The sequence below is a fragment of the Papilio polytes genome, unplaced genomic scaffold (assembly GCF_000836215.1).
Source record: "Papilio polytes unplaced genomic scaffold, Ppol_1.0 DF824002.1, whole genome shotgun sequence".
Classification (NCBI taxonomy): Eukaryota; Metazoa; Arthropoda; class Insecta; order Lepidoptera; family Papilionidae; genus Papilio; species Papilio polytes.
Window position 1 is genome coordinate 522,696 of NW_013525202.1, and position 5,643 is coordinate 528,338.

A 5,643-nucleotide genomic window follows, 5' to 3' on the forward strand; every position below is an offset into this window, starting at 1 on the left:
AACCACAAACATCATTAAAGCTTGTACATAACATAGGTACTAAGCGATAACCTAAATAGAGTACTAGATATTGAATGCAAAACCTAGCGGAACAAAGAAACATTTTGTAGGTGATTGAACACGCGCACAAGTGACTAGGGTTGCCACAAATTCGGGTTTGTATTATTCACTATACATCCGCACTGAGTGGGAGCCTACACTGGGTTGACTAGGCCATAGTCAACTACACTGTACCGTGGGTTTATTCAAACATAACTTTGAATTTCTACACCAATATGTGTAGACATCACTGTTTCCCTTCACAATAAGAAAGTCTATAATAATATAATAAGAAAGTCAGTTAAATTATGTACATACTAGCTTTCACTCGCGACTTCGTCCCCTTGAAATTAAATTAAATTATTCGTTTTATTACCTTTTTAATGGTGATAGAATTTAAATCGGTCCTACTGGGCCTACTACTGTTCTTGGTTTATTTCAATCCATACAGAAATCCAAAAATGCAAATCTTTCCTTTTTATAATATTATATAGATTAGTATATATGGAATTAGAAAATCACATTGGTAAATGGCGGGATTCGAACTCGGGAACCTGCACAACAGAGTACTTAAAGCCTGCGCCACCGACGCTCTACTACGTAAAGCGGATTCGGATCAACGTGTCACTTAATTTTATTTTATTTGCCTTTTTGTCTTAAAAACCAAGGTTATTTGTTTTTTTATCAAGAACTAGACATGTATCGTGTTTTTTTCGCCGTATTCTTTAAAATGTATTCTCTAACTAGCTGTTCCCGTGCGACTTCATCCGCATGAAATAATAAAAAATTATTTCATTGTTTATATTTGTCAAATTATCAATTACAAATGTCAAAATGACATGACATTACAAACCATGGCAATCTAGGTTCCTTGATGTTGGCAGCAACTTATGGTCTTTTTCCCACATTAGGGTTTTTATCCAAAATATTAACCCCCCAAGTTTAATGGCGTGAAAATATATAGCCTAAAGCGTGACGTAAGTGTAGGGCTTTTTATTAATAAAAGAATTATTCAAAAATATGGTGTAATTGCCGACATCTTAGGGAACAAAGAAGTGTGTTTACGCTTTATTATAATAGTATAGATACATTTTAAAGTTGACAACCCTAGGCGTTGATATCAAATTCTAAAACACAAGCAATAATACGTGCGTAATACATATTAAACGAAAATAATCAGTCAAATACATAAATAATACTTATATTATACTAAGGCGACACTAAGCACAGTTTGTTATGTATATCAGCTAACACAGCATATTTTTTCTATACTCTATATCTATACTATTATAATAAAGCGTAAACACACACTTCTTTGTTGCCTAAGATGTCAGCAATTACACCATATTTTTGTATAGTTTTCTTTTTAATAAAAAGCCCTACACTCACGTCACGCTTTAGGCTATATATTTTCACACCATTACACTTAGGGGGGTAAACATTTGGGATAAAAACCCTAATGTAAACAACAAAATAAAATTTTCATAATTTCATGCGGATAAAGCCGCACGGGGACAGCTAGTCTTTAATAATTATAAAGAAGAAAGATTTGTATTTTTGTATGTATTGAAATAACTTAAACAATATTGGGTCGGTTACAAAAAGTCTTTTATAATTAAAAAGCTACGTTATCGCCAAATAGATGGGCTATATTTCTAAATGTAACGTAGACGAAATCGCAAGCAATAATTAGTATTATGGGTAGATATGGGTAGGCAACGCATCTGCAATTGAGGCTGTTTATGGGCAGCGGTCGCTTCGCCATTTTGGCGGATTCAGGTGGCCGCTTGCTCGTTTGCCATCTTATGTTATATAAAAAAAAAAAACTCTAAACATTTATAATATTAGTAAGAATTAATATTTGCTCCTAAGGTAACAGTTATGAACACTATGTGCCGATAGATACATAACATGTATGGATAATGTTACATATTTAACAGTCCATTGGTCAGATTAGATTGTAATATACCCAGATGACGTGACATGGTTTTCATTACAATTCTCATGTGACAATGCGTCATTTATGTCACTATGAGTATTATATCGCGAAGTTACGGGACTTTATTGGTAAATAGGATTTTTAAATCTGACACCTGATGTCCTTATGCCTTCTTCAGGTTGAATGTGATCACAAAATCAACACTAGTAGTAGTGGTAGGGGCTACGTGTTCCGCAACTCCACGGCTAGCGCGTATTTTGCGCGAGAATAGGACATGGATTACTCCAGCCAACCCAGCTCGCCCAAGAACCCCAGCAACCCTTTTATATTACTGGTGATTTGTAAATCAACACTAACAATATAAAGTGGAAAGACTTCTATTGAAATAACTCAAAAACTACTTGGACTATTTCAAAAATTCTTTCACCATTAAAAAACTATGTTATCACTGAGTAACATAGGCTATGTATTTACCATATTTTTATTCCATGTGGACATAGTCACAAGAAACAGTATAGCTGGTATAGTTAGCCAGTGAATATTGTCAATCTTAACATGAAGCCCGATGAGAGGTGCTACTATCAAATAATTATATCATAGATGTAGAGGATAGTCTGGAAGAAGACAGACTACTTGCTTTTATTTTTAATTCCATAATCAGAGGCAAAAGCTAGCTACATTACGAGTAACTAATAATTTTCATTCACCTCATGTTTAAATTGGGTCAACTCCTACCTCTAAAAAGGTAACAAAAACCGCACAACAGCAAAACCAAATCAATTTAAAAAAACATTGATCATTACAATAAAAGATTTGAGACATGTTTGAATATAAAAAATCACTTCTATTGTTATCCAAGTCATTAGAATATAAAAAGTTCACAGCATGATGCTTTCTGTGGTAGCTTTGAAAATTTAACTTAACAGTATTCAAATTAGAGAAAAAAAAATAAAGTAAAAAAATAAAGCATTTGCCTGCAAATAATGCACTCCAAACTTAAAAAAAAAACAGTACTCTATGATTTCTTTCAGACTTTCACATCTGTACCTTACATTAATATTCATTAATCCTTTAAGGAGATAGTAAACATCCATTTACCCAAACTTTCACTTGTACTCATCACTCTTACTATCCATCCCTACTCAGCTACCCTAAGTTAGGGGTGACTAGGCGTTTCAGAGGGGAATGCTTTAAGCATGCATTTTTAATGAAATTTGGTGTAGATGTAGAGGATAGTCTGGAAGAACACATGATCTTTGTAATTTTTTTTCCACACAGACAGTCGCGGATGAGAGCTAGTATTGTATAACTGCAATATCTCTATCTATTGTACAGTATTCATAACAAATAAGAAAATTAGTTCCTTTTTACCAAATTTCTATCATAGTTTCAGTCCCAATTCTGTTTAAATATAATTTAATTAAAATGTGGCTTAATTACTTTTATCTTGAAATGCTACACTTTGTACACTTATCTACAATTATTTATATATTTTTATCAAACTAAAGTATATCTTGTTAGTTTATCAATGTATTTACTTGCAGCTTTATCAATTGCTTGTATTTATGTTACATAACCATGCTATTTACTTAAAAATATTGCAATAACTTAGATATAAAACATAAAAAGTCAAAATGTGGCTGAATGTGTGTCTATTCTATGCATTTTTTACAAAAAAAAGCTTTATATTCTCTATTGACCAGAGCACGTAATCGACAATAAAGCGCAAATCGTAGAAATCGATTCAAGAAACTCGATAACAACTTCAACGATGTATTAATTGCTAATTGACGCTAAAATCTCGCACCAAATCTGTAAAAAAACTATTAAATCCTTTACCATCGATGTAATTGTGCACCCGTTTTGCACCAAGCGAGCGCGCGATTACCCGACCAAGGAAAGGTGAACATAGTCTTAGTTCCCTGCAATACGGAAAAGTGACTCATATATTTCGCCGCGTAACATCCGCGCCCTGGTGACATCACCTCCCTACTCAGATAAAGTGTAATTGATTTCAAGTCACGCCCAAATTCAAAGACCAAAAAAAAACTTACATATAAATAAAACTCATCCATTCATGAACTAACGCAAATGAATATATTAAAAAAAATCATTAACGTAAACATCAGAAATAACCAATAGGTAGGAACGTCAAAATAGTTAAGCCGCGTAAATAGCAGCGCCAGAAATACGGCGTCTCGGTGCGTGCAGGGCTAAAAAAAACGACCCAATTTGAACTACGGCTGACACACCCAATGTCGAAAAATGTATGTCACATTTACCTTTTACAATATTATCTTATTGGATTATTCTTATATCTATGGTTAAAGTGATACTTACCGGCAGGACTCCTGACAAGATATGCCGATTTTTGTCACCAAATCACTTCACTGGAATATGCGAAGCGGTTAAACTCACACTAAGCACATGAACAACATAATATAGCGTTTATTTTACACGCACAGAACGTCTCTTGTTACGTTTTAATGCACTAGCACCACCAACATTACGCTGAAACGCTTAAATTCTTATTTCTTCGAATAAAAAGGGAACCGTCTACTCGCGACCACTTCTGTAAATCGATGTCAAAATTTCATTTTTGGGCCACAGCTCGCAGCGGCGCTGTGCTACTTGTTTAGTTACGGTTTACGCCACCAGATGGCGTTTATGAAATTATTGTTGCCGTAAACTCAAAATTACCACAATTTACTGGATTTTTACTTAATTGGATTTCGTGTACTTTTCGATGTAGAAACATTTTTATGTGTAGACCGCAAAGCATATGACAACATGCAGATCATCCAGTTAACGTTTCTTTTACTTACGTATTTGTTCATTGTACGAAATTAACATATTTAACCAAAACCACTACTAGTGCATAAATTTACTCATAAACGTCACTATGCGTAACAACTTATAACTTAACTGTAATAGTTAAATATCAAATGGTTTATGTTTATTTTTAAAGTTGTACAAAATCAATGGAATCCAGCATTACTGTTCCTAAAGAAATTGCCAAATTTTAATCTTTTTGTATGCCAACATTTTAAAAGTGCAATGTTTCGTTTTACGCATCGATTCCCATTTTGGGTTTTTTTAAATAATGTCATCTTTTTAAAAACATAGTGAAGAAATCATTTGGAGATTTAATTTATTTATTAAATACCACACACGTTATTCAAGCATTAAAAGAAAATGCGATCGCCATTTTATTTAATTAATTAATGCAAATTGTTGCAAGATGAAAGAAAATCGGAACGCAAAAAACCGTTCGTTTCATTATGTCAAAAGAATGCAATTATTTCCAAAATGGCGTACGTTTAGGTTGTGTGTTACTATTTTCTTTTTATTTTATTTTTAAGAAAAAACTATTCAAGACAAAGGTAAATATAACATTCCACCTCTTTACACTTCTAGATATAAATAAAAAACAACATGATTTATGTAATATTATTAAATTACAGTATGGGCCGGTCGCCAAGTCCGCGGCGGCGTGATGATAGACGAGACAGAAGGGAACGAGACCGAGATAGAGACCGCGAGAGGAGAAGACCGAGGACCCGGTCTCGATCCCGGTCTTTAGAAAGGAGACGTCGGTCTCCAGACCGGCGGAGATCACCTTCGCCTCGAAGAAGACCGCGGTCCACATCCCCATTACCTTCTAG

The 5,643-nt window shown here is 34.0% G+C and overlaps 1 protein-coding gene across 1 annotated transcript in view; it reads right to left on the reverse strand.

The window, feature by feature from the left end:
• The window catches only part of LOC106101250 (protein hu-li tai shao), a 63,160-nt gene extending 58,559 nt beyond the window's left edge, over positions 1-4,601 (reverse strand). The window contains exon 1 of the mRNA XM_013280410.1: positions 4,319-4,601. The gene's annotated coding sequence lies outside the window, so the exon portion shown is untranslated. The remainder of the gene's footprint in view (positions 1-4,318) is intronic.
• Between the last annotated feature and the right edge of the window lie 1,042 nt (positions 4,602-5,643).